At 35.3% G+C, this 20,204-nt stretch overlaps 1 protein-coding gene across 1 annotated transcript in view; it reads left to right on the top strand.

Moving 5' to 3' along the window:
• jp (junctophilin) overlaps window positions 1–20,204 on the top strand; it is a 403,025-nt gene that overhangs the window by 221,747 nt on the left and 161,074 nt on the right. The window lies entirely within an intron of this gene.

Here is a 20,204-nt window from a genome sequence, read left to right on the forward strand (position 1 = left end):
TAAATAAATTGATTGATTATTGATTGATGCTTTAACACTATCACGACCTGTATTACATGTGATTAATTAAAAGAAACTTTCCAAAAAATAAGTTTTTCAAAGAAAAGTAAAGGCCATTTTAATCTTAAGCTGAGCAGATAAAAATACCTATTAAAATTCAAACTCAAAACGACCAGAAATTACTATTAAAAAGTAAATGAAACCGAAAACGAACAGAGAGTAAATAAACAATCATAGGAAAAAACATACAACACGTAATAACATAAATGAATAAATAGATCTTAAAGCGAGTAATGCTTGGATTAAATATGAAAATCAACCCTAAAACGAAAAACAATATTTTGCTATTGAAGTATAACTGAAACTCAGAACGAACAGAAATTAAATAAACAATCAATGCAAACAAACATACAATAAATATTAATGTAAATGAATAAATAAATCTTAAAACGAGTGAAACTTAAATTGAATATGCAAATGAAGCTTATGAACAAAAAACACTACTAACAAGAGTTTGGGCATCGCCTCTTTCTCTCACTGTAAAAGTTTAAAACCTACTGCGTCATTAGCGCTTTACTGAAAACCAATTTGATTACAAATATTTTCTTTTGTACTTAATATTGAAAATAAACATTAAAATTATAGTAAAATTTTGAACTGATTAAGTTTCAGCAATTAATATCATTATACATCAAATATTCAGTTTAATTTATTAGTTCTTTCTTGAGTTGTTAACCAAAATAAAACCAAAATACCAAATAAATAAAAACCAAAAGCCTACTGCGTCATTGGCGCTTCACTGAAAACGAATTATATTACAAATATTTTCTTTTCCAGTTCTTACAGCACTGAAAATAAAAATAAAATTAGAGTGAAGATGGATCTTTCAACAACTAATATCATTACATAATCAATTATTGAATTTGATGTTGTTTATACTTTTTAAGACTGTTCAAGACGCTTGTAGTTTTCAGTAAAGCGCCAATGACGCAGTAGGTTTTAGACTTTTACAGTGAGAGAAGGAGGCGATACCCAAACTCTTGTTTGTAGTGATTTTCGTTCGTTTCAGCTTGATTTGCATATTGAATTTAAGTTTCACTCGTTTTAAGATTTATTTATTCATTTACATTAATATCTATTGTATGTTTGTTTGCATTGATTGTTTATTTAATTTCTGTTCGTTTTGAGTTTCATTTATACTTTAATAGCAAAATATTTTTTTTCGTTTTAAGCTTGATTTTCAATCCAAGCATTACTCGCTTTAAGATCTATTTATTCATTTATATTATTACTTGTTGCATTGCTTGTTATATTACTTGTTGTATATTATTACTTGTTTATTCAATTTCTGTTTCGTTTTGGGTTTCATTTATTCTTTAATAGTAATTTCTGGTCGTTTTGAGTTTGAATTTTAACAGGTATTTTTATCTGCTGAGCTAAGTTTAAAATGGCCTTTACTTTTCTTTGAAACTTTTCGGAAAGTTTTTGTTAGTTAATTTTTGTTCGTTTTTGATTACAAAAAGTTTCAAATTTTTAAAAATTCCTTATTTCAAAATCAAACTTAAAAAAAAAAAATCAAATCTTCAAGTATCAAAACTGGTATACAAGTAAAATATCAAAGTGAAAAAAGTTTGCACCTTTTGAAGTTTATTAGACAACCCCTTCTATATGAAGTGCGTCTGGGGAAAAAAATAAATGGTATGTGGGGGGAGGCTAGCTGCCCTCCGATCACTTTTTACTCTTAAGAAGTGTATTACAACTTTCAATTTTCCAGTCCAATGAGCCCTCTATGAAGTTTATACGAGCATCGTTTCCATAACAACAATATATGCCCCCAGGGCATAACTTACAATGCCTACCCTGCCCTCGGGGGCTGTGTTGACACCGTAGTTTTTGTTATCTGAACTTTGTTGTCTGAACTATATGAAGTGCGTGTGGGAAAAAAACCAATGGAGTGTTGGGGGAGGGGGCTAGTTGCCCCTGGATATCTTTTGACTCTTAAAAAGTGAACTAGAACTTTCAATTTCCAATCAAATGAGCCCTCTCTGAAGTTTATACGAACATCCCTTTCATAAGAACCATACGCGCCCCAAGGACAACACTTACAATTCCTAACCCCTGGGCCCTGGGGGGTTGTGTTGACACCGGAGTTTTTGTTATCTAATTTTTTAACAATTTTAAAAAAAACTGGCTATCTCAAAATTTGCAGTGGATGGATGTGCAGAAAAAAGAGCTTGGGGGGGGGGGGCTAGTTTCCCTTCAATCTCTTGACTCTTATAAAGTGAACTACAACTTTCAATTTCCTATCAAATGAGATCTCTATGAAGTTTATACGAGCATCCCTTTCATAAGAACCATACATGCCCTTAGGGCATAACTTACAACGCCGGCCCCTGGGCCCTGGGAGGCTGTGTTTTTGTTATCTGACTTTTGAAAATTTTTAACTTAATGGCTATCTCACAATTTTTATCGGATGCATTCGGGAAAAAAGGGGCGTGGGGGGGCTAGCTGCCTTCCAATCTCTTTTGACTCTCAAAAAATGAGCTACAACTTTCAATTTCCAATCAAATTAGCCCTCTCTTAAGTTTTTACGTGCAACCCTTCCATAAAAACCATACATTCCCCCAGGGCATAACTTACAACACCTGCCTTGGGGCCCTGGGGGCTGTGTTTTCGTTATATGGTCTTTGAACTATTTTTAAAAAAATGGCTGGTTTTTCAGAGTTCTTATCAGATGGGTTTGAGAAAAAAGGGCCTAGAGGGGGGATAGGTGCCCTCCAATCGCTTTTAACTCTTAAAACGTGAACTAGAAATTTCAATTTCCAATCGAATGAGCCCTCTTTGAAGTTTATACGAGCATCCCTCCCATAAGAGCCTTATATAACCCAGGGTATAACTTACAACGAGTACCTCCGGGCCCTGGGGAGTTGTGTCGACACCGGAGTTTTTTTTATATGATCTTTGAACTTTTTTTAACAAAATAGCTATTTTATCAAAATTTTTATCGGATACATTTGGGAAAAAAGGGCATGGGGGCTGGTTACCCTCCAATATTTTTTGACGCTTAAAAAGTGAATTAGAACTTTCAATTTCCAATCAAATGAGCACTCTCTGAAGCTTATACGAGCATTCCTTCCATAAGAACCATATATGCCCCCTGGGCATAACTAATAACCCTTGGCCAGAAGACCTTGGAAGGAAGTGTCATGCTCAAAGATATAATTTCCGCAGTTTTCAACTACGTTGAACAAAATGCCTATCTCAAAATTCTGATTGGATGTGTTTGGGGAAATGCTGGGGATGGAAGGGGTGTTAGTTGCCTTCCAATTACTTTCGAACATTAAAAAGGGCACTAGCCCTTTAAATTTCCAATCAAATGAGCCCTTTTTGAAGTTTCTACAACAACGCTTTCTACAAAAACTTTATATGCCCCCAGTGCATAACTTACAACCCTTCCCCTGCGGGCTGTGGTGGGGGCGGGGGGGGGGGTGTTATCCTCAAAGACATAATTTCCAGATCCTTCAACCACGTTGAACAAAATGGCTACCTCAAAATTTTCATTGGATATGTTTGGGGACAAGGTGGGCCTGAGAGGGGGGTTAGTTGCCCTCTAATCACTTTTGAGCATTAAAAAGGGCACTAGCCCTTTGAATTTCCAATCGAATGAGCCCTTTTTGATGTTTTTACGACAAAGCCTTCTATAAAAAGCTTATATGCCCCCAGGCCATAACTTACAACCCTTGCCCTGGGGGCTGTGGGGGAGTGTCCACCCCAAAAAAATAATTTCTATGTGGAAATCAACTACGTAGAACAAAATGGCTATCTCAAAATTTTGATTGGATGTTTTTGGAGAAATGGTAACCGTAGAAGGGGTGTTCGTTGCCTCCCAATATCTTTAGACCCTTAAAAAGGGCACTAGAACTCTCGATTTCCAATTGAATGAGCCCCCTTTGAAGTTTCTACGACGAACCCTTCCATATGAAGTGCCTTTTTGAAGCTTCTGCAATTAAACTTTCTATAAAAACCTTATATGCTCCCAGGGCATAACTTACAACCCTTGCCCTGAGAGCTGGGGGCGAGTGTCCTCCTCAAAACATAATTTCTATGTTGAAATCAACTACGCTGAACAAAATGGCTATCTCAAAATAATTGATTGGATGTGTTTGGTGAAACTGTGGGCGTGAGAGGGGGGTTAGTTGCCCTCCAGTCACTTTTGACTATTAAACAGGGCACTAGCCCATTGAATTTCCAATCGAATGAGCCCTTTTTTAAGTTTTTACGACAAAACTTTCTATAAAAAGAGTATATGCTTCCAGGGCATAACTTACAATTCTTTCCCTGAGGGCTGTGGGGGAGCATCCTCCTCAAAAACATAATTTCTATCTGAAAATCACCTACGTAGAACAAAATGGCTCAAAATTTTGATTGGATATATTTGGGGAAATTGTAGGCGTAGAAGGGGTATTCGTTGCCTTCCAATCACTTTTGACCCTTAAAAAGGGCACTACAACTGCTTGATTTCCAATCGATTGAGCCCCCTTTGAAGTTTTTACGACGACCCCTTCCTTATGAAGTGCCTTTTTGAAGTTTCTACGACAAAGCTTTTCTATAAAAACCTTATATGCCCCCGGGCATAACTTAAAACCCTTACCCTGAGGTTTGTGGGGGAGTGTCCTCCTCAAAAACATATTTTCTATCTGGAAATCAACTACGCTGAACAAATTAGCTATCTCAAAATTTTGATTGGATGTGTTTGGGGGAATGATGGGTGCGGGGAGGGGGCTAGTTGCCCTCCAATCACTTTCGACTATTAAAAAGAGCACCAGAACACTCGATTTTCAATCGAATGAGCCCCATTTGAAGTTTCTACGACGACCCCTTCCATATGAAGTGCCTCTGGGGGAAAAAAAAATATGTAATAATAGTAAAACATTGGAGCCGTATGGATTTTACTATAGGCAACGCTATAGTGTTGCCTCTGATTAATCATTTTGATTTTTGCTCCTAAAAGGGGCTTTCACTAATTTCATTCATTGAAGTTTTTGTCGTTTCAAACAGTTCGTGGTAACGATTCAAACAGTTCGTGGTAACGAACTGTAAGTAAGGAGCGACCCGGCTCAATGGTAACCAAAACTCTAAAAAACGGGATTTTGATACCAATAGATACATCAGAAGAATCAAATTTTAATACTGATTTCAAATATATAAGCTTCATCAAGTTTAGTCTTACCCATCAAAAGTTGCGCGCCTGAGAAAATTTGGCTGATTTTCTAAAAAAGGGCGAAACAGCCATAAAGGTTATAGAATCTTAATGAAAATCACACCATCATATTCAGCGTATTAGAGGACCCTAGTGTAAAGGTTCCAAGCGCTTATCTACAAAAATGTGGAATTTTCCATTTTTTGCCAGAAGAAAGATCACGGATGCGTGTTTATTTGTTTGTTTGTTTGTTTTTTTTGTTTTTTTTTGTTTTTCCCCAGGGGTGATCGTATCGAACCAGTGGTCCTAGAATATCGTGGGAGGGCTCATTGGAACGCAAATTAAAAGTTCTAGTGCCCTTTTTAAATGACCAAAAAAATGGAGGAAAACTAGGCCCCCTACCACGCTCATTTTTTTCCCAAAGTCACCCGATCAAAATTTTGAGATAGTCATTTTGTTCAGCATGGTCGAAAATATGATAAAAATGTCTTTTAGGATGACTTGATCCCCCAAAGTCCCCAGGGGGAGGGCTGAAAGTTATGAACTTTACTCAATGTTAACATATAGTATTGGTTATGGGGAAGTATACAGACTTTTTCAGAGGAGATTTTTTCTGGTAGGTGGGGGAAGGAGAGGGTCGGGGGCTATATGGAAGGATCTTTCCATGAAGGAAGTTTTCATGGGGGAAGGGACATTGCTATGAAGGGGGCGCCAGATTTCCCAGCATTATTAAAGAAAAAGATCAGGAATTAAATAAAAAAGAACAAGTTTTTCAACTGATCAACTGATTGTGATTAAGAGGTCATTTTTAAAGAACTGGAAAAAAAATTCGAACTATAGTTTAAAGAGCAGGGTATTGACTAGGGGCGAACCCCCTAATATACGTGTTAAAAATTTATGAATATAGAAGTTCGTTACGTAAGTTAATTCTAAGTTACGTATATTTATTACTAATAAAAACGTTCGTAAATAAAATTAAACAAGTTTCGAAAAAGCCATTTAACCAAATATAATATGCAAATTTTGTTTTAATTATTCATGTACGGTGAGCCAAAATCAAAACCTGCATTAATTCAAAAACGTTCAAAAATTAAATAAAAAAAACAAGTTTTTTTAACTGAAAGTAAGGAACGACGTTAAAACTTAAAACGAACAGAAATTATTCCGTATATGAAGGGGCTGTCCCCCTCCTCAACGCCTCGCTCTTTACGCTAAAGTTTGACTTTCTCACAACTCTATTTTTTTAAACAATAAAAAAACTTTAGCGTAAAGAGCAAGGCGTTGAGGAGGGGGACAGCCCCCTTCATATACGGAATAATTTCTGTTCGTTTTAAGTTTTAACGTCGTTCCTTACTTTCAGTTAAAAAAACTTGTTTTTTTTATTTAATCAAGGTCATAGTATCACTATATTTCTGCTTGTTATAGTATTGGTTATTAAGAAGTATACAAACGTTTTCAGGGGGATTTTTTTCTGGTAGTAGGGGGGTGGATGGGTTGGGGGTTGTGTGGGAGGATCTTTCCATGAAGGAGGTTTTCATGGGGGAAGGGACATTGCTATGAAGGGGGCACCGGATTTCCAAGCATTATTTTAAAAAAAGATCAGAAATTAAATATAAAAAAAACAAGTTCTCCAACTGAAAATAAGGAGTAACATCAAAACTTAAAACGAACAGAGAATATTACGTGTATGATTGGGTTCATCCCCTAGTCAGTACTTCGCTCTTTAAGCCAAATATTTTTTAGTACTTTCATAAGAGCTATTTATTCTAAATAACGGCCTTTGTGATTAAGGGGTCATTTTTAAAGAATTGGAACACAATTCGAACTTTAGATTAAAGAGCGAGGTATTGACTGTTAGGCGAGCCCCCTAATATACTTATTAAAAATATATAAACATAGAAGTTCGTTACGTAAGTTAATTCGTAAGTTACGTATATTTATTACTAATAAAAACGTTCATAAATAAAATTAAACAACTTTCAAGAAAGCCATTTAACCAAATAAAAGTAAAATTAGTATACAAATTTTGTTTTAATTATTCATGTACGGTGAGCCAAAATCAAAACCTGCATCAATTCAAAAACGTTCAAAAATTAAATAAAAAAAAACCAGGTTTTTTAAACTGAAGCTAAGGAACGACGTTATAACTTGAAACGAACAGAAATTATTCCGTATATGAAAGGTGCTGTCCCCTCCTCAACGCCTCGCTCTTTACGCTAAAGTTTGACTTTCTCACAACTCTTATTTTTTTTAAACAATAAAAAACGTTCTGTTTGTTGCAAAAGTTCGCTGCAAAACCTAAGTTGAGAGAATTTTGAAAAAAATAGTCTGACACCCCTCAAAATGATGTCGGATCAAAAACCAAACTGCATCACGGGGATCACCCTAGTCGAAAGCCCCTTTAAGAAACGTTACAGTTCCCCTCTTGAGTAATTTCTGTTTGTTTTAAGTTTTAACGTCGTTCCTTACCTTCAGTTAAAAAACTTGTTTTTTTTATTTAATTAAACCAAAGGGAGGTGTTACTTAAGCATGGTTAGACCACAATAAGCTATACTATTACACTTCAAATAAGTCAATAACCGCACGGAATAATTTTCTTTCTGTCTTTGCCGGTAACTTAATTCAATAATCCACCTATTTCTGGCTTTAACTTTAATCTTGAGGAAATCTCCCCTGTGTTGTCTGGGTAACACAAGAAAATATTGACGAGATGGACACGCTGGAATTCATTCGAAGTTTCCCCGAGAGTTTCCCCAAAACATAACAACGCTTTTTATTGTACAGACTATGGGAAAGGCTATTAGATATCGACAAAGTTTGTTTTGAAGACCTAATTGGTATCAAACTAACAACGCTTTTTATTGTATCAAACTAACAAGACCTAATTGGTATCAAACATAACAACGCTTTTTATTGTACAGACTATGTGAAAGGCTATTAGATATCGACAAAGTTTGTTTTGAAGACCTAATTGGTATCAAACTAACAACGCTTTTTATTGTATCAAACTAACAAGACCTAATTGGTATCAAACATAACAACGCTTTTTATTGTACAGACTATGTGAAAGGCTATTAGATATCGACAAAGTTTGTTTTGAAGACCTAATTGGTATCAAACTAACAACGCTTTTTATTGTATCAAACTAACAAGACCTAATTGGTATCAAACATAACAACGCTTTTTATTGTACAGACTATGTGAAAGGCTATTAGATATCGACAAAGTTTGTTTTGAAGACCTAATTGGTATCAAACTAACAACACTTTTTATTGTATCAAACAAACAAGACCTAATTGGTATCAAACATAACAGCGCTTTTTATTGTAGAGACTATGGGAAAGGCTATTAGATATCGAAAAAGTTTGTTTTGAAGACCTAATTGGTATCAAACTTGTTTTGCAAGGGGATCATTGATAGTGTAGGCGTTTGGCAGGAGTTTATGTTTTTGACCTCATAGTATATTCCAATGGAACAGTTAATCCTGTTTTTTCAAAGCTCCAAGATGTGCTGGAAATCTTTAAGAGCAAGGATTTCTTAAAACAGGACTTGTTTCTTTTCCGATAATTAAATAAAAAAAAAACGAACAGAAGTTATTCGATATATGAAAGGGGCTGTCCCCTCCTCAACGCCTCGCTCTTTACGCCAAAGTTTTTTATTGTTTAAAAAAAATAGAGTTGTGAGAAAGTCAAACATTAGTGTAAAGAGCGAGGCGTTGAGGAGGGGACAGCCCTTTCACATACGGAATAATTTCTGTTCGTTTTAAGTTTTAACGTTGCTCCTTACTTTCAGTTAAAAAAACTTGTTTTTTATATTTAATATTTGAACGTTTTTGAATTAATGCAGGTTTTGATTTTGGCTCACCGTGCATGAATAAATAAAACAACATTTGCATATTAATTTTACTTTTATTTGGTTAAATGGCTTTCTCGAAAGTTTAATTTTATTTACGAACGTTTTTATTAGTAATAAATATACGTAACTTACGAATTAACTTACATAACCAACTTCTATATCCATATATTTTTAATACATATATTAGGGGTTTCGCCCCCTAGTCAATACCTCGCTCTTTACGCTAAAGTTTGAATTTTGTTCCAATTCTTTAAAATGAAAAATCTGATTCTTTTGATGTATCTATTGGTATCAAAATCCCGTTTTTTAGAGTTTCGGTTACTATTGAGCCGGGTCACTCCTTACTTACAGTTCGTTACCACGAACTGTTTGATAATATATTCAATGACGGGTTTTTATATTTCCTTGGATTCAATACTGATCAGCAAAAATTATTCATTGGCGGTAGTTAATAAAAGTAGTGGCAGTGCCGTCCTTCTTTCCACCTCGTATGTTAGTATTTGAAGGATCTGTATCAGTTATGGAAACTCAGCAGGGTAGTCATATTGTAGAATATAATACTGAATCCCATCTCCTTTGTCAATATCCCAAAATGGTCACTATGTAGAATGTAAAATTTCAGTTCTTTAAGATATACTCTTAGTTTTTATGGGAAAATGAAAAAAACTTTTTGTTGGGAATTTAGCAAACTTTCAAAGACAGAGATTCCCTTCATCCTTTCGAGCATTTAAGTCCCTTGTAATATTTATTCCTACAAAATTAGATTGTCATCTAATTTGTTCTGCCAATTTTTCCAGAAACCACGTAGAATTTTAGGTCAGCATTCTTCTCTCAAATTAAAGAGCACTTTTGACACTACTGATTAAAACCATCCATATTTTTCCATCCCTAGTCTTTTGAAGAGCTGAAGTATCATTTCATTTCCGTAAAATCCAGCCCCCCCCCCAACTTTCAAAGTTGAATGTAGAAAACACTAAAAATATGCGAATGCCGTAGACAATCTCATAGTCGACGAGATGCTGACTGATGATGGTATACTTCCTGCCGAGCTTGGCTGACGTTTTATTTGTCAGATGGGAAGAATTTGTAATGCAGCTTCAATAGATGCCGTTGATTCAGGCAACTAGAGTAAATAAAATATGGCAGTTTTTCAAATCAGAAAAGAAAGATTCTTGCATTGACTTTCTAGCTTGGAACAAGTACTTGGAACTCTACTTCCAGTAGTATAGTTAAACATAATCTGATCAACTACTAGAAAAAGGCGTGATCTTATCTATACATCCGATTTGTGAATTAAAACACGGTGAAATTTCCACATTTTTTTGGATAAACTTTCTAAGGAGTAGAATCCTCATGAGCCTTATTACACCGATAAAATCAAGGTATTCAGAAACAAAGTAAGATCGAAAAATCTTAAATGGAGTAATAATTTGTATTAATTGGCAAATGGCAGTAATAAAAACCCTTCATTTTTGGGAAATAACGTGAATAAGGTGTGACGACGTCACATCCTTACCATGAACTTTGGTCACAAGTGCCTTAGTTCTGACTATCATCGACGTTTTCTCCCTCCCTTTAAAGAAAATCCCCCAACCCTTCCTAATACAAGACTCAATGCTCGTAGAGCTCCAAATACTCAACTGGACCTGTATCCCCAAATGATGACCATGAGGTACAAAAACTCTTTTGTCCCCTATTTTGTTTCCTATTTTAATAATTGATATAACTTCTGTTTTATGTTTATCCCCTAACATCTGTTTTATTATTGGTTCAATTTTTTGTTTTATGTTTATCCCATAACATTTGTTTTGTTATGGTAATTTTGACGTGCTTATGCTAGCTTTTGTGCTATTTTAGCCAAAAAATCATATTCTATTCTATTCTATTCTATAATAACGTTAAATTAGAACATAGTTGTATTTTTCTTGTTCATCTTAGCATTGAAGCATCCGATAATAGGCTCAGGATGACGTTTGGTTCCTAATAATTAATAAGATATATAATTAATAATTAATTAATAAGCAATTAATAATGATTATTTATAAATAATAATAATTAATTAAAAATAATTAATGAGTCTGTTCTGATCATCTTACATCCACTTATATGGATACTAATAAAGGAAAGGAAGGCATGGTCTCTTTTGATTGTCTTAGAAATGAATTAAGACAAGGTAAAATAAGCTCTCCAAAATTTGCAATAAACTTCTTAAGATGTAGAATGCTTATGACCCTTACTACGATTAAGACCTGACTTAACAGTAAAAGTTAGAAACATCGAATCATGCTTATTACTGATTTCATAAAAATTGTTTCCCTTGTAGAAAATGGCTAATGAACCTCCTGCATTTTATCAATTTTCAGTTTTCTTATTTATGGTATCTATGTCATCTTTTCATTTGTTGAAAGCTGCAGTATCTTGTTTTCATTGTGAAATACTGTTCTTAATAAGATGAAAGGTATCTTTTCTTAAGGGAAGATTTTACGACAATTGGTTTCACAATGTTAATCGATCCTAATTTCTCAGTTTCTCGTGATAGAATATCCTCAACGTTTGTCAAACTGAAAGCTTAATTTCAAGAGAGATAGATATTGATAAACAAGAAATGGCGTAATTACTTAGATGTCTATTGGCAAACAGTAGGATAAAAACTGATAAGGTTTGTTCTCTTGACGTTATGAATAAGAAAAATATCTGTAAAAAAGCCTTTCAAAGAAAAGTAAAAAGCCACACTAAAATGAACAGAAATAAATTAGTATAAACAGTCAAGCTTAAAACGAACAAATAATACCCTAATTGAATAAACGAAATATACAACTTACAGAAATTAAACCAATAATCACGTCGAACTTAAAACATAACAGATATTATAATTGACGAATAAAAATATAAGCCAACAGAAACGAAAATAAATAATTCAATCAAACTTAAAACGAAAAGAAATTACCATAAATGGAGCTACCACCCGTTTGAATCAAATTAAGAACTGAGCGTCACGGCCTGGTGTTAACGTATTATTTTCTTATGGAAGAAGTGGTCGCATAAACTTTGGAGGAGGCTCATTCGATTTGAAATAGAAATTTCTTGTCCTCTTTTTAAAAGCCAAAAGTGATCGGAGGGCAGCTAGATCCCCAACGCCCTTTTTTCCACAAGTAATTCTGACCAAATTTTGAGATAGCCATTTTGTCTAAAATAGTCCGAAGGTCAAATAACCATGGCTATTGGGTGAATATCCACTGGCCCCAACCCTCGAGGCAAGGGCTATAAGTTATGCTAGTTGCCCGTTGTTAACAGATATGGTTTTTATTAGGGGGTAGTCGTATGAACTACGGAGGTGGCTCATTTGATTGGAAATGAAAACATTCTAGTGTGATTTTTGAGTCAAAAAGCTATTAGAGGGTAACTAGCCCCCCCCCCTTCACGCCTTTTTCCCCCAAAACATCCGATCAAAATTTTAAGACAGTCATTTGGTTCAAAATAGTTCAAAAGTCAAATAACTATCACTAAGGAATTGCCAAATCCTCCACAGCCCCCAGGGTAAGGGCCCTAACTTATGCAAGTTGCCCATTGTTACTACACAAGGTGTTTATAGAAAGGGTCGTCATACAAACTTTGGAGGCTGCTCATTCGATTGGAAATTAAAAGTTCTAGCTCCTGTTTTAAGAGTACAAAGTGATCAAAGGGCAAGCAGGCCATAAGGCCACTAAAGGCCATAGGCTCTCTATGGAAAGGGTGGTCATATAAACTTTGATTAGAAATCGAAAGTTTTAGTGCCCTTGTTGAGGTTCAAAAGTGATCAAAAGGCAACCACCCCTCCGCCACGCCTTTTCCTCCCCATATGCATCAGATCAAAATTTTGAGATAACAATTTTGTTCAAAATAGTTCAAAAGTCAAATAATCAGGCCTCCAGGGTTAACATAACTCCCCCAACTCTCTGGGCAAGGACTGTAAATTATGTAATTCGCCCATTCTTAAAATATACGGATTTTTACTGGAAAAGAGGGCGTGTTTGATCTTGGTTCTCCGAAAAGGATCAGGGTATTAAGGTGAAACTATAAGGAAATGTTGACAGGTATGCCGAGCACAAACAAAACATTATATGTACATGCTGGTTGTGAAAAGGAAATGCTAGCAATATCTAAAGAACGACTGAGGGTATTAAGTTGAAAATTCCAAGGTATGCTAAGGAGATGTTGAAGAGAGATTTTAGGTTATCCAGACCCCCCCCCTCCTTGATTTTCTTTAAGTCCCTCCCCGCTCTGCTCATCACTTATCAAAATTTTGGAATTGTCATTTTTCAAACTAGTCTAGAGGTCTGATAGCTATACTTCCAGGAATCCCATGCCCCATAGCCCTGGAGTAAGGATTGTAAATTAGGAAATTCGTCCATTGTTTACTGGCAATATTTACCATTAGGAAAAGGAGAGGGTGTATCTTTAAAGGCTATGAGCATTGAAGTGTAACCTTGGAAAATCTTGAGGGATATGTTATACCATATTAAAAGTTGATCAAAAAGGAGAATTTGCAATATTTTAAGAACGACAGAGAGCATTGAGTTGAAACTTTCAGGACTTTTGGGAGGGTGTTGAAAATATGGTTTTGTTGCTTTGCTGTTCCCCAAAAAATATCTCATCAAAATTTTGAAATTTACATCTTGCTCAAAATAGTTAAAATCTCAAATAACTATGCCCATGAGGGTGACATAACTCCCCATAGCCTTGGAGAGGTATGTTGAACACAATAAGACACACTGTGTGCATGCTGTGTGATTGTCAGAAGGACGCGTCATCAATATCTAAGAAACGGTTGAGGGTACTAAATTGAAAATTTTCCTATGACGCCGAGGGGATGTATGAAAGCTACCGGAGGGTAACCAGCCACCTTGATCTTTTTAGATGCTCCCTCCCTCAACGCTGATGAAAATTTTGAAAAAGCGATTTTTTTCAAGACATTCAAAAGGTCTAGGAACTATGCCTCCGGGTATGCAATGAACCCCCCCCCACAGGGTAAGGATTGTGACTTATGCAATTTGACCTATTTTACATGTTTGATTTATCATTAGGAAAAAGGAGGTGTATTCAAAAAGGATAAAGGTATTAAGATAAAATCACAGGGGATGTTGAGGGGCTTGTTAAACTAAATCTAAAGATACCATGTGCATCTTGTTTATCAAAAAGGTGTATCTGCAGTATCACAAGAACAGCTGAGGGTATTAAATTTATATTTTCACAGCATGCTGAGGAAGATGTTAAAAAGAGGTCAGAAGGGAACCAGTACCCCTCCCTTTCCCTATTTAGCTGCACTCCCTCCAAGGATATCTGCTCAAAATTTTGGAATAGCCATCTTGTTCAAAATTGCCGATAAAGTCTATACCTTCAGGGATCAATTAACCCCCACAGTCCTGTGAGGCAAGAGTTGAAAGTTATATAAATCACTCATTGTTTATATACATGGTTGGCTATTGGGAAAAGGTGACCGGTTTGATTCGGAGTTTCCAAAAAGGCTAACAATATTAATGTAAAAACTTTTAGAAAATGTTGAAGGAGGTGTAAAAAAATGAATGCACACTATATGCAGGAGTGTTTTCAAACGGGCACAGAAGAAATATCTAAGGAACGGCTAAGAATGTTAAGTTGAAACTTTAAAGCCATATAGTGAGGCATGTTGAAAAGGAACGAAGGGCAGCCATCTACCAGGGTGGAGAGGTGGGTGGCAAGCCACCGACCCTCCTTCCCTTTTAGATTCTCTCCTTAACACTGATAGAGATATTAAAAAGCCTTTCAATTCGAAATAGCCACAAAGTCTAATAGCTAAGCCTGTGTGGAAGCCATGCCCCTGCAGCCCCAGGACAAGGAATGTAAATTATGCAAATTTTCCATTTTATAGATGCAGAATTTATTATTAGGAAAGGGGGAAATTTTTGATCCTGGGTTGTCAAAAATGACTAAGAGTGTTGAGACAAAATTTTGGTAAATGTAGAGGGGTAGATTGAGCTAAATCAAAAGACACTATATGCCGCCAAGTTATCAAAACGGCATATCTGCAATATCTTAGGAATAGGTATGGGTAGTAACTTGAAACTATCAGGGCCACTACTGCTAATGCGACTATTGCGGCTGCAAATGAGACTGGTCGTGACTGCAAATGTGACTATTTCCAACTGCAACAACTTGCAACTGTGACTGCGACTGCTCGTAACTGCTACCACATCTATTCGTGACTACTTTCAGGGAATGTTGAAGGGAGTGTTGAAAAATATAACTGATTTTTTTATACCTCGATGAAACTTTGATATTGAAAAAAAAATTGATGTTGAAATGAGGAATGCTGAAAAACTTGCAACTTCGGCAGTAAAAATGAACAGAAAGTAATAAAAAAAAACTTACCGAATAAGAAGTTTTTCAAAGGATACTATAGAGCAATATTAAACTTAAGACCAGCAAAAGTAAATTCCTATAATAATTCAAACTCAAAACATCCAAAAAATTCTATTAAAGATTAAATGAAACCCTAGTAGGAAGCTGTACAGGGGCAATTGTCTGATAATCCTTTGAAATTCCCCGGGAACGATTTTCTAACACGGAATGGCTCTCCTTATGTTAACAAGGTCATTGGTGAAGCATAAAATGGAAAAATACAGCACTATTTTGAAACCCTTCCAAAATACAGCGATTGTGCTTTTGGTCAAAATACGGCAAAAATGTTATCAAACGACGACTGTGAGACAGCCAATTGATTTAAAATATTGAGAAGTAAATTTTACATCCTCCCAGGTTTAGAAGACATGCTGTCAAGTGACGGTCTTTTACTCCCAAATGCAGACCAGACAAAATCGGTAAATTTTTCGCAGTTCATATTATCGACAAATAAAGTGAACATACCACTCGATGCCTTTATTATGCTCTTTATGAATATAATATTCGCTTCTATCGGAAATTAAAATTTACCCCCCCCCACCCCCCCCCCCCTAATTTACAAATATATACCCTGAATTGTAAGCACACAAAAAAGTTATCAACACTAGTTAAGTTACTGAAAAGTGGTTAAAAACATGTAACTAGTTTATAAATACGTTGTTCAAAAGTAACATATTCCAAAAATACTTATTTATAACAATTCAAACCTCATTTATTTAGCAACTCAAATATAAAACTGTTTTCTACCGTTCCAATTTTTCAAATGTCGTCGACACAAATAGCGCTGAATTTTGCGATTCGAAACTTTGCCGTCGACAATTCATGGTATATTCCAATTCAGGGTATATATTTGCACATTAGGGGTGGGGGGGTGGGGGGGGGGTGATTATTTTTGAGTTGCCAATAGAAGCGATTATTATATTCGTAAGAGCATAAAAAAGGCATCAAGTGGTACGTTCACTTTATTTGTAAGTCAGTAATATGAACTTCGAAAAATTTAGCACAAAATCAACGGTTATTACAGTTGTTTATTCAGCAATAATAACGGCTTTTCAACTTTGAACAGTCGTGTAACCCTTATTGGGGGTCATCGGATATTTTTTTTTTTATTAAGAGCAGGGTACCTGAAGCCTCCAAAATGTACATTTTTAGGTTCTAATTCTCAAACTTTCCATGATAGGTCCTTCAATATAAGGAGGTTTAACTAACCTGACCTTAGGAACAAATCCAAGGGGACCGGAGATAGGTTCAAACCCCCTTATTCCTCTTAATAAAACTGAAATGTTACTATATGTATTGCTTTTGTATGGGCCTACCCATACAAGATAATTGATCCCACGGCTCTCGTTACACCCATGATCTTATTTAATGCTTATTATTATATAAAAAACTTGTTATCAAACACGTAATAAGGAACTTGTCAAAACATAAATGCGATGTTTTTGGCATATATTTGTTTTTTTCCAGTTTGTAATACTGTCCTCTCTCCCTTCAAAAAATATTTCTAGATTTGTACCTGTCGGGCCTCCCTTTATTCGGAAATTAATTAAAAAGGGCTGTACCCTCCTCAACACCTCGCTCTTTACGCTAAAGTTTTTTTTTATCGTTTTAAGAAATAAAGTTGTGAGACAGAGTCAAGCTTTAGCGTAAAGAGCTAGGTGTTGAGGAGGGGACAGCCCCTTTCATACACGGAATAATTTCTGTTCGTTTTAAGTTTCAATGTCGCTCCTTAGTTTCAGGTAAACAAACTTTATTTTTATTTATTTTTTTTATTTCTGAACGTTTTTGAATTAATGCAGCTTTGATTTTGGATCACCGCATATGAATAATTCTTTGAATTCAAAACATGAATTCTTTTTTTTGGCTAAATGGCTTTCTCGAAATTTGGTTCTGACGTAACTTACAAATAAACTTACGCAACAAACTTCTATATTTTTATTGCGTATTTAAGGGTTCGCCCCCTAGCCAATACCTAGCTCTTTATGATAAAGTTCAAATTTTGTTCCAAGTTTTGAAGAATGACCCCTTAATCACAATAAATATTAATTAGCTATTAATTAGAATAAATAGCTGTGATGAAAGTACAAAAAAAACTTTAGCGTAAAGAGCAAGGTAATGACTAGGGGGTGAACCCAATTATATACGTAATAATTTCTTTTAGTTTTAAATTTTGATGTCGTTCCTTACTTTCAGTTGAAAAAATTGTTGTTTTTTTATTATTTAATTTCTGATTGTTTTTTTTAAATAGTGCAGGGAAATCCAACGCCCCCTTCCTAGCCATGTCCCTTCCCCTATGATAACTTCCTCCATGGAAAGATCCTCCCACTTAACCACCGACCCACAAACCCCCCCCCCCCTAACTACCAGAAAAAATCCCCCCTGAAAACTTCTATATACTTCCCAATAACCAATATTATATGTAAACATTGGGCAAAGTTCATAACTTGCAGACCTTCCCCCGGGGAATGTGTGGGAATAAGTCATCCTCAAAGACATAGTCGTTGAATTTTTGACCATGCTGAACAAAATGGCTATCTCAAAATTTTGATCGGGTGACTTTGGGAAAAAAATAAGTGTTGGTGGGAGCCTAGTTGCCCTCCATTTTTTAGTCACTTAAAAATGACACTAGAACTTTTAATTTCCGTTCGAATGAGTCCTCCCGTGATATTCTAGGACCATTGGTTCGATACGCTCAACCCTGGGGAAAAAAAACCAAAAAAAAAAAAAAAAATAAACACGCATCCGTGATCTTTCTTCTGGCAAAAAATACAAAAGTCCCCATTTTTACAGATAGGAACTTGAAACTTCTATGGTAGGTTTCTCTGATACGCTGAATCTGATGGTGCGATTTTCCTTTAAGTTCTATAACTTTTAGGGGGTGTTTCCCCCTTTTTTCTTAAATAAGGCAATTTTTTTCAGGTGTTTCACTTTTGATAGGTATAGACTAAACTTGATGAAACTTATATATTTGAAATCAGCATAAAAATCTGATTCTTTAGATGAATCTATTGATATAAAAACTCCGTTTTTAGAGTTTCGGTTACTATTGAGCCGGGTCGCTCGTTACTTACAGTTCGTTACCACGAACTGTTTGAAAATATATTTGAACTAACCTTTCAACATGACTATTTTATTAAACGTTGTTTTTATTAAGAAACATTAATTTAATGATATTGAAGCACTTTGAAAAAAGTTGAGTTCAAGCTGAAAGAAACTTCTAGTTTTGTGTCTAGGAAACTTCTATTTTATTGCATAAAGTGAACACACGAGCCATTATTCCCGAAGTACTATAATACAAAAAAGTTAAACTTTAGCACAAAGAAGAGGAGCTTAAGGAGCTCTAAGTTCCCTAATAAGTTAAGGAGTTAATAAGTTAAGTTCCCTCTAAGTTAAGGAGCTTAAGTTCCCTAATATTTATATGACTCTGATTATTATATTCAAAACAAACGTAAATTAAATATAAGAAACATTTTATCCAAATGAAAGTAAAGAACGTAATTAAAAGTTAAAACAAACACAAGAGGGCTGTCTATCCCTAAGCTCCAGTCTTTTACATTAAAGTGTGACTGTTTTCTCTGTCAATGATTAAAAACGAATGCTGTTACCCAAGAGTAAAGGGAATGGGGTTGAGTTGAATTTGGTTTGACTTTAACGGGGGTTCAGTTTCATTGTGCTGAATTAAAGGGAGGTTCATTCGAACGCAGATTTAGCTATATGCGGTCTAAGTTTGATGGGCGTTGAGTTTAGCAAGGGTTGAGTTAAATGGCTTGAGTTGAACGGGTTCGAGTAAAAATGCTTATTTTTTTCACACTGGCACGACAAAGGAAGAATTTACTTATTCAACTTTTCTATAATAAAATTTTGAGTTTCAACGTTAGAAAGACACTTAGAAAATAAAAAAAAATGCATTTGCCAACTGGCTATATGTGTTTCTCAATAAAAGGCTTCCAGGAAAGCATTAGGTAAACTTTAGCGTGAAGAACGGGGGCTGAGAGTGCGGGAACCCTCTCCAATACAGTTATGATATAGTCCCTTATTTTCTTTGGAAAAAGCCTTACTTATTCATTTCTTTAGTTTTGATAAATGAGGCATGCAAAAAAAATCTTAGTTACAGTGCAAATGTTCAATAAATAAATATAATAAGTATATTTTATTACATTTTGGCCATTTCAATTCAAAACGACTCAGTAATTGGAAAAATAATCGCAAATATGTTTTAAGTGGGATAGTTTGCACAGAAGCTATTTAGTAGCTTTCAGAAACAGCCAGAAAGAAACTTTATAGGTCGGAAAATGTCATCACGGTTTCTCCCTTTTAATTTCAGGCAAAATTTAGCACCAAAACCAAGGAACATTTTAGATTGGATACACATTGAATTTGATCAGTCTTCGTCCCGAAGGAGATTTTGAGGATCTTGGCCCCCCTAATTGAAAATACTAAATTCGTGTTAAGTCACTATCATAGTCAGCGCGCTAGCGCTGCCTAAGTAAAGAACGGTGTGGGCACAATGTGTTTTTCTCTTCTTCTTCTTCTTCAGTCGGGCACTTCGTATCGAAGGAGTTGTCGTAGAAACTCTGAAAAGGGCTCATTCGATTGGAAATTGGAGTGGCTAGTGCCGTTTTTAATAGTCGAAAGTGATTGGAGGGCAACTAGCCCCCCCACGGCCCTCATTCTCCCCAAGATATCTAATAAAAATTTTGATATAGCCATTTTGTTCACCATAGTTTATTTT

This window comes from Artemia sp. Qi Xiang Cuo, chromosome 11 (assembly GCF_049724085.1).
Source record: "Artemia sp. Qi Xiang Cuo chromosome 11, ASM4972408v1, whole genome shotgun sequence".
NCBI lineage: Eukaryota > Metazoa > Arthropoda > Branchiopoda > Anostraca > Artemiidae > Artemia > Artemia sp. Qi Xiang Cuo.